This window comes from Malaclemys terrapin, chromosome 12 (assembly GCF_027887155.1).
Source record: "Malaclemys terrapin pileata isolate rMalTer1 chromosome 12, rMalTer1.hap1, whole genome shotgun sequence".
Classification (NCBI taxonomy): Eukaryota; Metazoa; Chordata; order Testudines; family Emydidae; genus Malaclemys; species Malaclemys terrapin.
Genome location: NC_071516.1, coordinates 34,838,196 through 34,854,192, shown reverse-complemented (window position 1 = coordinate 34,854,192; position 15,997 = coordinate 34,838,196). Strand labels below are relative to the sequence as shown.

Below are 15,997 nucleotides of genomic sequence, written 5' to 3'. Positions count from 1 at the left end.
TTTCTTCAGGCCTAGAACTCCATTCTGTTCATGGGGCTGGTTCTCCTCTTATTACCCAAGTGTAAATCAGCAGTAACTGCCGTGGACTCAACGGGCCGAATCCCTTCTCTGTCATACTGGTAAAAATCAGAACTGGCACCTCCCAAAATAAATTCATCTTTTCTGAAACTAGTGTAGGGGAGAAGAGAATCAGCTTTTGATTCAGAGGGGTGATTATTACCTGAAATTCTGATGGGCTTGAATGAATCCTGCAAACTGTACGTGGTTTAAGTTCATTAAAATGCCAAGAATATTATTTTGTTCTATTCCTTTTTATGTGTGCTTATTTTGTTTGCTTAGACTCTTCTCTTAAGAGCTTCTCTTCACCAGCAAATTTTACCAGAGCGGAGTACTAGGTCTGCTGTAATTAAGTCTGAGAAGTCTTATCTGTTTAATCATTATTCTAAGTACTATAAATCTGTGTGTTCACTTGCATTGATTTTGAGTTGGGTTTGTCTCATGATGATTAAGGTTATTTTTACCTGTAACTCTGATGTATTTTAATGAATCCTGCAAACTGTACCTGGTTTACGTTCAGTAAAATACTGAGAGTATAATTTTGTTCTGTTCATTTTTGTTTTGACTCTCTTCTTGTTTCTTCACTAGAATCTTCTTTTTTTTTTTGGAGTAAAAAAATGAAGATATAAAATTTCAGATAATAATCAACAAATTAAAATATTTGGAAATGCTGCTAAGGTACCTCATGGGAATATTTAACAGAAACAAATATCTGATAGAATGGTCAGCTGCTTCTATAGGCAGTTATTCCAATCATAGAAGGGGTCTGACCCAAAGCTCAAGGGGGTCATTTAATTGACTTCTTTGGACTTTGGAATAGGCCAAGGAAGAAAAATCCCTATTAGTGACACCAAATCAATATAGTGCTTGTTTCTTCTGAGGTCTTGACCATTCAGAACTGCCATAGGATTCAAGGGGCATGAGGTGATTTGGGACTGTCACTCTTGGATCCCGAACAAATTAGTGATAATTAAAGTCAACATAAAGATTCTAGTCCTGATACTACTTTATTCCGCTGTCGCTCTATTAACTTTAGTAAAGCAATGTTTTGTTCAGATGGGTATGAGTGAGAAAAAAGTCATGGCTCATATGGGGAGTAATTAAAATGAAGGAAATTTATCCTAAATTACCTTAATTTTTCAAGTAAAACTATTAGAAAGGGAAATTCACTACCACATTCACTACCACTATCAGAAACACAGATTTTAAACTCAGATAAGCCGATTCTTCTTCTTCTTCTTCTTCCTCCTACCTGGACCTTATGATATCTTTATCGCAGCCTTATAATAGCATTTCCAACTATTTGAATCCCTATATGCAACCCCCAGAGCAAGTGACTACTCCAACTCCTCTTTCCCCAGCATTTAAAATACAACTAGCAAATATGTAGCATTTAAGAGCATTTGAACAAGGACATTTCTCAAGACATAGCTTTCCTGCTCTGCCAGTGGAAACCCTGGTAATTCATGATAGCCAGCTTGAGAGGCTGTTAGGACTTTATTTCAGAATATTTTTTTAATTGCACATATACATGGTTATATAAAAGTTCTATAAATAGGATTGCATCCCTCGCCCTGTACTTATTGTATGTCACTTATCTTCTGAGATTGTAATCTGTGTGGGGAATGGTTTGTACAGCATGTAGCACAAAGAACCTGGTCTCTGGGCACCATAGTAATATAAAACATGATGTAATATTCATGAATTAATATTAAACATCAGATCATTTCTCCTTCCTATTATTTTACTGCTGTTTAGATTTTCTTTCTTTCACAAAAGTATGTGAAGTGATTTAAGTAAACTGAATGTCATGCAGTTGGCATGAAGTGTCAAACAGTGTAGTGTACTTAGACCTAACCCTGCATTTGTATCATTATGAAAAGCATGCCAATGTCCTTATATTTCATAACTCAGGATTTCAACTGGTATCATCATGACAACTGCACAACCAGATATAGGAAAGTAATTCCCACTTCCTTTGTATATCAGTGTATATCACACAACTGTTCTTTTTCCGGCTGGCCTGAAAAGAATCTGAGTGACTGGAACTCTTCCAATGGAAATTAAATATGTAAATGTGATTTTAATCAATACAACTCACCTCACATTAAAATGGGAATGATATTTATTTATCTAGTATTTATTTGTAAATATATTACATATCTAGTTTTGTACTGGTGCACCTACTTATAGGGGTTTGTGGATGAAGATAGATAGATAGATAGATAGATAGATTTGTTGCCTGACCAGAAAGTGTCCGGGAGACTTTCTTCAATAAATTCCATCAATTATAAGTAATGCAGAGAGCCCTGCTTGCTAACGACCCTTATTCTCTCTTATGAAATAGTTCAGTAAAAGTGAGTAGCCCCATAATTTCTTCTTGCACCACATATTGAACCTCACCAAGTTCTGTGAAGTTAAAGAGCATGTCCCTTCCATCAAGAGAAGCTGGTCCAATAAAAGATATTACCACACCCACCTTTGTCTCTCTCAATTGGACAGACAGACAGAAAAGGAAAATCAGGCACACAGTCGTTTAGAAAAATATAAGAATCTATTGTCAGGAATTCTGAATAATGTAAAAGGCTGAACCTGCTGCATGATTGAGTGCCCACAACCCCATGCAATAACATCTGAAACCAAACCCCAGGTAAGGTGCTGATTCACTATATGGTCTTGAAAAAAGAAGAACAGGAGTACTTGTGGCACCTTAGAGACTAACAAATTTATTTGGTCTTGAAAAAAGAAGAACAGGAGTACTTGTGGCACCTTAGAGACTAACTAATTTATATGGTCTTGGAAAGTCAATGAGGGCTGGAACTTCAGTTAGTGAAAAATTAGCATTTCATATTTTTGGGACTCAGAACTCGTTGGCAACCAGATGGGTCTCTAGACACAATGGCTTCCATTGAGACACCATCTGGGCTCTGCCCTATGGATATCAATGGAGCTGTAGCTTATTTACACAAACTGGGGTCTGGGCCACGGGTATCAATGCAGCTATTGCTGATTTACATCATCTGGGGGTCTGCCCTATGGATATCAATGGAAAGTAGACCTACGTGGAGCAAATTTAGATGCTAACTTCCACCCAACAATTATAGAAAACAACATGGGAAAATTGATCTTACATTCATTTGGTGTGGTACAAGGAATATTAGGCAATAATGGGGAACTGGGCTTCCAAGCTCTTAGAGTAGCTTTGTAAATTGGAGCTTCCATTGGTAAGAAAGCTCAATGCTTTTCTGAACCCCATCAACAATCCAACAGAATGTAGAACAGTTTCTTTGTTCACTGACTCATTAAAGAGTTTGTGCCTGAAAGGCAGAGGGAATACATTAATTGCTGGCCATTGACAGGGCCTCAGGCATCGGTACATCTTGGGACCCCTATTCTTTGCCTGTGGCACATAATAGTCTAACCTCTTGGTGGCTGTAATACATTGGTCTAATTTGAGTTGTTGGGTTTACAGTGTGGTTTCTGGGTGGTGTTGGAGGACTAGCACCAGTACCATCCTAGCAGCGCTAGCACATCAGACTAGATGATCTGGTTGTCCCTTCTAGCCTTATACTCTATGACTCTGACATTATGTAACTGAAGTAGTCCTTTTCCTTCAGGGCTGAAAATTATTCAACACGGCAGTAGGACTGAAGCTAGCACGTATTCAAACAAACCAGAATAAACAAGAAAAAAAAAAAGACAGATTCTCTGTTTCTTTATTTAACATGTGAGAGAGAAAGTAAGTAAGAAAGGTAAAGAACACTGCAAAAATATTGGGTTAGATATCTTGGAGGTTATTTCATGAGCAGTGAGTAATTTGATGAGCAATGAGCAATTTTTGCTGCAACAAATTTTGGGTGCCCAAATACTAGAATTTTAAAGAGGCTTGTTTTTCAAAGGGTATGTGGGGCCAGAGGGGACGGGGGTAATGAAAATCAGGGGCTTTCAATGGCACCTCAAGTGGGACATTCAAACTTTCGGGCCTCTAAAAGTTAGTTATTTTTTGAAACATAGGCTTATTTTCTAAAATCCACTTATTTCATCACCAAACCAATCTTCTTCACTCTCACTCCAATAGATCCTGATAATACTGTAAAATAAAGAGAGGTGAATGAAAAATGAATTATTCAAAATGGAATTAAAAATAAAAGAAAACACAGACAGATTTTGTTCATCAACTTTCTTTCAAAACATTTTTTAAAATAAATTTACAAGGTAATGCTAGTATTGTAAAGGTAATAAGTTTTGGTAAGATATAAAACATTTTCTGGGGTGCTGCACTTTAAGAAATATGTGGACAAATTGGAGATACTCCAGAGGAAAGCAAGAAAAATGAACAAAGGCTTAGAAAACATGACCTCTTTGCCAGAGGATGTTGTGAAGGCCAAGACTATAACAGGGTTGAAAAAAAGGACTAGATAATTTCATGGGCAGGGATGGTGTCCCTAGGCTCTGTTTGCCAGAAGCTGGGAATGGGCAGCAGGGGATGGATCACTTGAGGATTACCTGTTCTGCTCGTTCCCTCTGGCACTGACCACTGTTGAAAGACAGGAAACTGGACTACATGGACCTTTGTTAGGGCCCAATATGTTGATTCTTATGTTCTTATGTTTTATGACCTAGGAGGAGAGAGGGAAAAAAATTGGTCATGTTTACTCATGATTAAAGAAGACTGATGGAGTCCTGTAACAGTAATCAAATATATTAAGGGTTGTAATGAAAAAAAAAATCAATTGTTATCCATGTCACCTGAAGATAGGAGAAGTAAAGGGCTTAATCTACAGCAAAGGAGATTTAGGCCTAGTCTTCACTTACCGGCTGGTCTGACGGCACGCCATCGATGTTTTGGGATCGATTTATCGTGTCTGGTTAAGACGCGATAAATCGATCCCGGATCGATCCCGGAAGTGCTCACAGTCGGCGCCGGTACTCCAGCTCGCCGAGAGGAGTACGCGGCGTCGACGGGGGGAGACTTCCGGCCGCGTCTGGACCGCGGTAAGTCCGGACTAAGGTACTTCGAATTCAGCTACGTTATTAACGTAGCTGAATTTGCGTACCTTAGTCCGAAGTCCGGACTAAGTGGGGACCAGCCCTTAGATTAGCTATTGGGAAAAACTGATAAAAACTGATGATCTAGCCCCAGAATCCTTAGGAACAAGATTCACTTCATGGACTCTTGGGATCCCAAAAGGTAAACATTGTTTTAATGAGTTTGTGTGTCATTTCCACTAACTAACCCCAAAGGTGGCTAGGAGCCAAGTCCCACTGGTCATTAAAGTAAGTTCATATACTCATGTAGAATCCATCCATGAATCCTTTGGAGTCAGCTTCTCTTGGAGGTAAGTGAAGAACTTACTGAGCTCAGATGACCAATATGAGAATTGATATTTCTCTTACACTTATTCTCTTATGCTTCTTGGTCACAACTCTCCTCTGACCTATACTAGTAACTCCTTGGGTTTCAGTGGACTTATTCCTGATTAACACCACTGTACATGAGAGGTGTCTTGGGCCCTTCTTCTGTATATTTCTCTTAATGATACGGAAAATCACTTAGACATATAAGACAGAAACCCAGAGAGAGCATGATTCAGATAGTCTTCAAGTACATTAGAAATTGCAAGTAGTCCCCCATGATTTCAAGGAGAGTAAAAATGGAGTAGGTTTCTATTCAGTCTGAGTAATGATGAGGAACCAGAGACAGAATTCAGAATACAGCCATGTGCTGTTCAGTCAGTAGAAAAAGGCTATAGAATTGGATGTTTAAAGGATTTAGACACCTGTAAAGGCATTTATTGGAACTTTCACAATGATCTCAGTGCCTAAAAATCAATAATTTCAACATATGTTAGGCACCTAGATGGTTTTGAAAATCTCACTAGGCACTTAAATATATTTAAGTACCTGGTCCAAAGTAACTCCCCAAGGCCAGATTCTGGTATCAGTTGCTGTGTGGTATCAGTACGCAGTAACTCAGTAGAAGTCAATGGAGTTTTGAGGATTGATGTGAGCACAACTAGGGGCAGACACTGATTCTGAATTGACGGAGATTTAGGTGAAGTCACTCTCTGAAGTGGGAACAGCAGACAGAGTGTCCTGGGGTATCCAGTCTTTAGGTCCAGAATGAATTTGAAAGGCTCACACTGAGGGGGCAAAAACAACTACCCCCCCCCGATATTTTACATGTAAACTGATCAAATGTTATCTGAAGTCACTAGATTGGATTCAGATTTCAGTGAGAATGAGAAAAATCAGGAGTGTGGACTCACATGGTCAGTCTTTTCGGTATTGTCTCTATAAATACTGGATCATTTGAAAACCTTTTTTATAAACTACAGGCTGGCAAAAAAGTGCTAGAGAGGTAATTCCATTCTCACTCACCCTGGTGTAAATCATGACGAACTCCACTTCAGGTAATGGGGCTCCTTCTCCTCTCCTTCACACTGGTAGAAATCAGGGATAATTCCAGTGGAGTGAGTGAAGTCACAACAGTCTAAAATTGGCATAAATAAGAGAGAAGGGTAAGGTTGACTATTTTCAAAGAAAACTAAAGTTTATTTAAATGACTTTGACAAAAAGAAAATAATTCTTAATTTGCCAAGTGATTAATTGAATGGGCATAATTTTTTTATCTATAATTTTATTTACTACCTTTTCTTTTTATTATTATTTTTCCATTGTAATGATTACAAACAATATTACTTAGTGATAAATATCCTGATAACCGACTCTCCAGGTAATAGTGTCAATTTGACTGTAATATACGTTGTGAATGAAGTGGCATATGAACCATTGGAAATTAATTTTTAATAAGAATGAAGATAGCGTATGAACAAATAGGGTTTGATCCAAAGCCTATTGTCATCAAAGGACTTTCTATTTGGCCAACAGAGGCAAAAGAATAATTCTACACGGGGAATGATCTTTTAATAGGTATTTCAATTCCAAATTCCTGAGGCAGGATCAAAATCAAGGCCCATCTTTTCGACCTTTGTGACACATAAACCAAGGACTTCATTTTGCTTTTCCAAGTACGTTTCTCAAAGCATAAGAACTTCTATTAATGTAATACAATGTCATGTCCTCTCTCTCTCTGTCTCTCTTTATTTATCTAGCTATGTTAGGTAGAATATTGTTCTATGTATGCCTGTAGATTCACCCACTTATTAATTTATCACTAATCTATCTTTCAATTAGGATTGTCAAGCGATTAAAAAAAATAATCGTGATCGATCGTGCAATTTAAACAAAATTATCATGATTAATCGTACTGTTAAACAACAATAGAATACCATTTACTTAAATATTTTTGGATGTAATCTACATTTTCTAATATACTGATTTCAAGTACAATACAGAATACAAAATGTACAGTGCTCACTTTATATTTATTTTATTACAAATATTTGTGCTGTAAAAAGCAAAAGAAATAATAATTTTCAATTCACCTCATTCAAGTACTGTAGTGCAATCTCTTTATCATGGAAGTTTAAATTACAAATGTTGAATTATGTACAAAAAATAACTGTATTCAAAAATAAAACAATGTAAAACTTTACAGCCTACAAGTCCATTCAGTCCTACTTCTTGTTCAGGCAATCATTCTGAAGAACAAGTTTGTTTACATTTGCAGGAGATAATGCTGCCAGCTTCTTATTTACAAAGTCACCTAAAAATGAGAACAGGCATTCTCAAGACACAGTGGTAGCTGGCATCACAAGATATTTATATGACAGATGCGCTAAAGATTCATATGTTACTTCATGCTTCAACCACCATTCCAGAGGCCATGCATTCAGGCTGATTACAGGTTCTGCTCAATAACGAGCCAAAGCAGTGTGGACCAACATTATTCATTTTCATCATCTGAGTCAGATGCCACCAACAGAAGGTTGATATTCTTTTTTGGTGGTTCAGGTCCTGTAGTTTCTGCATCAGAGTGTTGTTCTTTTAAGACTTCTGAAAGCACGCTCTATACCTTGTCCCTCCCAGATTTTGGAAGGTGCTTCAGATTCTTAAACCTTGGGTCAAGTGCTGTAGCTATCTTTAGAAATCTCATATTTGTACCTTTTTTGTGTTTTGTCAAATCTGCAGTGGAAGTGTTCTTCAAACAAACAACATGTGCTGGGTCATCATCTGAGACTTCTGTAACACGAAATATATGGCAGAATGCGGGTTCAACAGAGCAGGAGACATACAATTCTCACCCAAGGAGTTCAGTCACAAATTTAATTCATGCATTATTTTTTTAACTAGCGTCATCAGCATCTCCTCTGGAACAATGGTCAAAGCATGAAGGGACATACGAATGTTTAGCATATCAGGCACGTAAATACCTTGCAATGGCAGCTACAAAAGTGCCATACAAACACCTGTTCTCACTTTCGGGTGACACTGTAAATAAAAAGCAGGTAGCATTATCTCCTGTAAATGTAAAGAAATTTGTTTGTCTTAGCAATTGACTGAACAAGAAGTAGGACTGGGTGGACTTGTAGGCTCCAAAGTTTTACTTTGGTTTGTTTTTCAGTGCAATTATTTTACAAAAAAGTCACCATTTGTAAGTTTCACTTTAATGATAGAGATTCTACTACAGTACGTGTATGAAGTGAACTGAAATATACTTTTTCTTTTTCCATTTTTACAGTGCAAATATTTATAATCAAAATAATAATATAAAGTGAGCAGTGTACACTTTGTATTCTGTGTTGCAATTGAAATTGTACAAAACATCCAAAATATTTAATAAATTTCAATTGGTATTCTATTGTTTAACAGTGCGATTAAAACTGTGATTAATCGCGACTATTTTTTTTAAATGAGATTACTTTTTTGTGTGAGTTAACTGTGATTAATCAACAGCCCTACTTTCAATATAATACATCTATAATATCTCTCTCGGCAGATAGATGGATAGATAAATTACAATGATGGTATAATATTTTGTTAAACTTGGGAAGAATATTATCTTTTTATTTATTATTACTGTTACTGATTCATTTCCTTCTTCCTTATTGTATAGCTGGGTGGGGATTGCTTAGAACTATCAGATCCAAACGCAAAAAACTAGGAAATACTGGATTAAAAGCCACCCCTATGTGCAGAACGAATAGCAAATATGGCAGGCGACCAGCTTGGCTTAACAGTGAAATCTTCGGTGAGCTTAAACGCATAAAGGAAGCCTACAAGAAGTGTAAATTTGGACATATGACTAGGGAGGAGTATAAAAATATTGCTAGAGCATGCAGAGGTGTAATCAGGAAAGCCAAGGCACAATTGGAGTTGCATCTAGCAAGGGATGTGAAGGGTAACAAGAAGGGTTTCTACAGATATGTTAGCAACAAGAAGAAGGTCAAGGAAAGTGTGGGACCTTTACTGAATGGGGGAGGCAACGTAGTGACAGATGATGTGGAAAAAGCTGAAGTACTCAATCTTTTTTTGCCTTGGTCTTCACAGACAAGGTCAGCTCCCAGAGTGCTGCACTGGGTAACACAGTATGGGGAGGAGGTGAGCAGCCCTCAGTGGTGAAAGAACAGCTTAAGGAGTATTTAGAAAAGCTGAACATGCTCAAGTCCAAGGGTCCAGATCTAATTCATCCAAGGGTGCTAAGGGAGTTGCCTGATGTGATTGCAAAGCCATTGGCCATTATCTTTGAAAATTCATGGTGATCAGGGGAGGCCCTGGATGATTGGAAAAAGGCAAATATAGTGCCCATCTTTTAGAAAAATGGAAGAAAGAGAACCCGGGGAACTAGAAATGGGCCAGCCTCACTTCAGTCCCCAGCAAAATCATGGAGCAAGTCCTCAAGGAATCCATTTTGAGGAGAGGAAGGTGATCAGGAACAGTCAATACACCCCTGATTACACCCCTGCATGCTCTAGCAATATTTTTATACTCCTCCCTAGTCATCTGTCCAGATACACTAGAGGGTAGGGATCGGATACAGAGGGACCTAGACAAATTAGAGGATTGGGCCAAAAAAAACCTGATGAGGTTCAACAAGGACAAGTGCAGAGTCTAGGAGGGTGGTGAAACACTGGAATGCGTTACCTAGGGAGGTGGTGGAGTCTCCTTCTTGGAGGTTTTTAAGGCCCGGCTTGACAAAGCCCTGGCTGGGATGATTTAGCTGGGAATTGGTCCTGCTTTGAGCAGGGAGTTGGACTAGATGACCTCTTGAGGTCCCTTCCAACTCTGATATTCTATGATTCTATTCTATGATTCTATGAATAATGGATTCACCAAGGGCAAGTCATGCCTGACCAACCTGATTGCCTTCTATGATGAGATAAATGGCTCTGTGGATATGAGGAAAGTGGTGGTTGTGATATATCATGACTTTAGCAAAGCTTTTGATACGTTCTCCCAGAGTATTCTTGCCAGCAAGTTAAAGAAGTATGGATTGGATGAACGGACTATAAGGTGGATAGAAAGCTGGCTAGATTGTCAGGCTCAACAGGTAGTGTTCAACAGCTTGACGTCTAGCTGGCAGACGGTATCAAGTGGAGCACCCCAGGAATCGGTCCTGGCACCGGCTTGGTTCAACATCTTTATTAATTATCTGGATGATGGGATTTATTGCACCCTCAGCGAGTTCACAGATGACACTAAGCTGGAGGGAGAGGTAGATACGCTGGAGGGTAGATAGGGTCCAGAGTGACCTAGACAAATTGGACGATTGGGCCAAAAGAAATTTGATGAGGTTCAACACGGACAAGTGCAGAGTCCTGCACTTAGGAAGGAAGAATCCCATGTACAGCTACAGACTAGGGACTGAGTGACTAGGTAGCAGTTCTGCAGAAAAGGACCTGGGGATTACAGTGGATGAGAAGCTGGATATGAGTCAGCAGTGTGCCCTTGTTACCAAGAAGGCCAATGGCATATTGGGATGTATTAGTAGGAGCATTGCCAGCAGATTGAGGGAAGTGATTATTCCGCTCTATTCGGCACTGGTGGGGCCACACCTAGAGTATTGTGTCCAGTTTTGGTACTCCCCCACTACAGAAGGGAAGTGGACAAATTGGAGAGAATCCAGTGGAGGGCAACTAAAATTATTAGGGGGCTGGAGCATATGACTTATGAGGGGAGGCTGAGGGAACTGGGGTTATTTAGTCTGCAGAAGAGGAGAGTGAGATAGCAGCCTTCAACTACCTGAAAGGGGGTTTCAAAGAGGATGGAGTTAGGCTGTTTTCAGTGGTGGCAGATGACAGAAGAAGGAGCAATGGTCTCAATTTGCAGTTGGGGAGGTCTAGCTTGGATATTAGGAAACACTATTTCACTAGGAAGGTGGTGAAGCACTGGAATGGGTTACCTCGGGAGGTGGTGGAAGCTCCATCCTTAGAGGTTTTTAAGGCCTGTCTTGAAAAAGCTCTGGTTGGGATAATTTAGTTGGTATTGGTCCTGCTTTGAGCAGGGGGTTGGACTAGATGACCTCCTGGGGTCTCTTCCAACCCTAATAGTCTATGATTCTATGAAAAGCCAGTAGGGTGGATAGAGAAAAATAGATTCCTGAGGTAACATAAATCCACATCCATGCAGTTTACTCTCTTTCTGAGGTGCATAGTCTTAATCTGTCACATAAAAGAGTGGGGCTACAGTACTTCTTCATGGGCATTAAAGAATGCAGAGCAATATTTGTAAATGGGCTAGTAGGTGTTTACCATGATATGTCTCACAAAAATTCCCAAAACACTGCACAGTTGTGCACTGTTCTGTGTGAGATTCTGACAGATGTCACCTTCTATCCCAAATATCCTCTTCTGGCTGATCACATGTACAGTCCATTTTGTGTCTGACCCTGTTCCTGTGGAAGTCAATGGGAGTTCAGACATTGACTTCAATTTGTGGTAGTTTGTGAAGCCCAGCTGACCACGGCACAATAGAACCATGGAGGAGCCTGCCGAGCCCAGCTGCCCCGGCACTGCCTGGTCAATAGCAATTAGATCCAGAGGCAGGAGACTGGCTATACTGTGCTTGGGAGACGATGTGCATGGGACAGAGCTCTAGCCTGCTCTTTTCCTCCTTTTCACAGCCACACAGAACAAGCCAGAATCCAGTTTTGTCTCACCCAAAGGTTGACTGCTCAGACCCTCAACTGACATAATGACATCAATAGTGAGGTACCCATTTTCACAAGCTGAGGACCTGGCCCATGGCTCCCATATTTACACTGGCATGCAGGGAACAGTGTCATAACATCCGCAGGGCTATTTACATGAGTAAGGACTACAAAGCTGAAGGGAGGATTTGCAGAATAAGGCACCTAGAGAGTTTTTAAAGAATTAGATGCCCAGTTCCCTTTGTGATATGTACCTCACGCTCTTGGGCTCTTTGAAAAGCCCAATCTCAGGGCTAGTCTACACTAGGAATGCTGCAGCGATGCAGCTCCACCAATGCAGCTGCACTGCTGTAGCGCATCTGGTGAAGATGCTCTACACCAACGTGAGCGAGTTTTCCCATTGGCATAATAACTGCACCTCTGCAAGAGGCGGTAGCTAAGTTGGCTGGAGAAGCTTTCCCACCAACATAGCACTGTCCACACCTGCACTTAAGTCAGTGTAATTACATCGTTTGGGAATGGTGGCTTATCCGCACTCCTGAGCGATGTAAGATATACTAATATAAGTGGTAGTGCATACAAGCCCCCAGTCTGTAACAGCCGTGGTCATATTAGGTGTAGTTTGGCCCTCAAAATCTAACCAATATCAATAGGAACTTAGGGTTCCAAGTAGCTAATGGATTAAGCCCTAAATAAGGGTGCAGGTCTACCTGTGTTTGTTCTAGATAGAGAAATAAGATTATTAGAGAGAGAGATTCAAATAGTAATATAAAGATATAGATCTAACTATCTATCTATCTATGATCAATTAGAAATATATATTCCCAAATAAATGTGTAGTTGATGGATAAAAATGATCACACACACTCTTTGACAAAAACTACAAGGTGTCTGGGGTCACCTTAAAGACTAACAGATTTATTTGAGCATAAGCTTTCGTGGGTAAAAAAACACACTTCAAAAATCCACAAAAGCTTATGCCCAAATAAATCTGTTAGTCTTTAAGGTGCCACCAGACTCCTTATTGTTTTTGTGGATACAGACTAACACGGCTACCCCCTGATACTTGACTCTTTGACAAGACTGCTTTATAAAACTCTCTTCCAGATGAAACACACTGAGGAAATATAATGAGCATGTGGAATCACATGACTGTCACAGAATTCATCCTTGTGGGGTTTTCCAATCACCCCAACTTGCAGGTTCCGTTGTTCCTGATCTTCCTTGGTGTTTATACCATAACCCTGACAGGAAACATGCTCATTATCCTGGTGACATCAATTGACCCCTCTCTCCATAGCCCCATGTACTTCTTCCTCCGGAACTTGGCCACCTTAGAGATCGGCTTCACTTTGGTCATCGTCCCGAAGATGCTTGTCAATCTCTTGGTGGAAAATAAAATCATTTCCTTTGCCGGCTGTGCATCTCAGCTCTATTTCTTTTCCTTCTTTGGGACAGCTGAGTGCTGCCTTTTGACCGCTATGGCCTATGATCGCTATGTGGCCATATGCAACCCGCTTCGCTACCCAGACATCATGAATAGAAGGGCTTCTTTCCAGTTGGCTGGACTCTCATGGTTCTCTGGATTTCCAGTGGCCACTGTGCAAATGACGTGGATATTCAGTCTGCCATTCTGTGGGCCAAATCAAGTCAACCACTTCTTCTGTGATGCCCCTCCCATACTGGAGCTGGCCTGTTCCAACACCTATCTCTTTGAAATCGAGGCCCTCATAGCTACTGTGCTTTTATCATGGTCCCATTCCTGCTGATCCTGGTCTCCTACATGCGGATCATCACCACCATCGTGAGGATGCCCTCAGAAGAGGGCAGACACAAAGCCTTCTCCACCTGCTCCTCCCACCTGGTGGTAGTGACTCTCTTCTATGGCACAGCCAGCTCGACCTACTTCCGACCCAAATCCAACTACTCCCCAGACACCAAGAAGCTCATCTCTCTCTCCTACACGGTGATCACTCCCATGTAAAACCCCATAATCTACAGCCTGAGGAACAAAGAGGTGAAAAGCCCCTTGAGGAGAACATTGGGGAGGAAACTCTTTTCAGAGAAAATGTAATTTCTTCAGGCCTAGAACTCCATTCTGTTCATGGGGCTGGTTCTCCTCTTATTTACCCAAGTAACTGCCTTGGAGTCAATGGGCCGAATCCCTTCTCTGTCATACTGGTAAAAATCAGAACTGGCACCTCCCAAAATAAATTCATCTTTTCTGAAACTAGTGTAGGGGAGAAGAGAATCAGCTTTTGATTCAGGAGGGGTGATTGTTACCTGAAATTCTGATGGGCTTGAATGAATCCTGTAAACTGTACGTGGTTTAAGTTCATTAAAATGCCAAGAATATTATTTTGTTCTATTCCTTTTTATGTGTGCTTATTTTGTTTGCTTAGACTCTTCTCTTAAGAGCTTCTCTTCACCAGCAAATTTTACCAGAGCGGAGTACTAGGTCTGCTGTAATTAAGTCTGAGAAGACTTATCTGTTTAATCATTATTCTAAGTACTATAAATCTGTGTTCACTTACATTGATTTTGAGTTAGGTTTGTCTCATGATGATTAAGGTTATTTTTACCTGTAACTCTGATGTATTTTAATGAATCCTGCAGACTGTACCTGGTTTATGTTCAGTAAAATACTGAGAGTATAATTTTGTTCTGTTCATTTTTGTTTTGACTCTCTTCTTCTTGTTTCTTCACTAGAATGTTCTCTTTTTGGAGTAAAAAATTGAAGATATGAAATGTCAGCTAATAATCAACAAATTAAAATATTTGGAAATGCTGCCAAAACGCCTCATGGGAATATTTAACAGAAACAAATATCTGATAGCATGGACAGCTGCTTCTATAGGCAGTTATTCCAATCATAGAAGGGGTCTGACCCAAAGCTCAAGGGGGTCATTTAATTGACTTCTTTGGGGTTTGGAATAAGCCAAGGAAGAAAAATCCCTATTAGTGACACCAAATCAATGTAGTGCTTGTTTCTTCTGAGGTGTTGACCATTCAGAACTGCCATAGGATTCAAGGGGCATGAGGTGATTTGGGACTGTCACTCTTGGATCCCAAACAATTAGTGATGATTAAAGTTAACATAAAGATTCTAGTCCTGATACTACTTTATACCACTGTCACTCCATTAACTTTAATAAAGCAATGCTTCGTTCACATGGGTATGACTGAGAAAAAAGTCATGGCTTATATGGGGAGTAATTAAAATTTATCCTAAATTACCTTTTTTTCCCCGGTAAAACTGTAACAAAGGGAAATTCACTTCCACATAGAAACACAGATTTTAAACTCAGATAAGCCGATTCTCATTTCTTCTTCTTCTTCTTCCCTCCTGGACCTTATGATATCTTTACCTTAAATCATCATTTCCAACCCTTTGCATCCCTATATGCAACCCCCACAGCAAGTGACTACTCCAACTCCCCCCCCCTCAGCATTTAAAATACAACTGGAAAAATGTAGCATTTAAAAGCATTTGAACCCCTTTCTCAAGAAATAGCTTTTCTGCTGTGCCATTGGAAACCCCGGTAATTCATGATAGCCAGCTTGAGAGGCTGTTAGGACTTTATTTCAGAATATTTTTTTAATTGCACATATACATGGTTATATAAAAGTTCTATAAATAGGATTGCATCCCTCTCCCTGTACTTATTGTATGTCACCTATCTTCTGAGATTGTAACCTGTGTGGGGAATGGTTTGTACAGCATGTAGCACAAAGAACCTGGTCTCTGGGCACCATAGTAATATTCATGAATTAATATTAAATGTCAGATCATTTCTCCTTCCTATTATTTCACTGCGGTTTAGATTTTCTTTCTTTCTTTCTTTCTTTCTTTCTTTCTTTCTTTCTTTCTTTCTTTCTTTCTTTCTT

At 39.7% G+C, this 15,997-nt stretch overlaps 1 pseudogene; it reads left to right on the top strand.

Annotated features, from left to right (window-relative positions):
- Positions 1 to 13,239: 13,239 nt before the first annotated feature.
- Positions 13,240 to 14,183, top strand: LOC128847121 (olfactory receptor 10A4-like; annotated as a pseudogene).
- Positions 14,184 to 15,997: the final 1,814 nt, after the last annotated feature.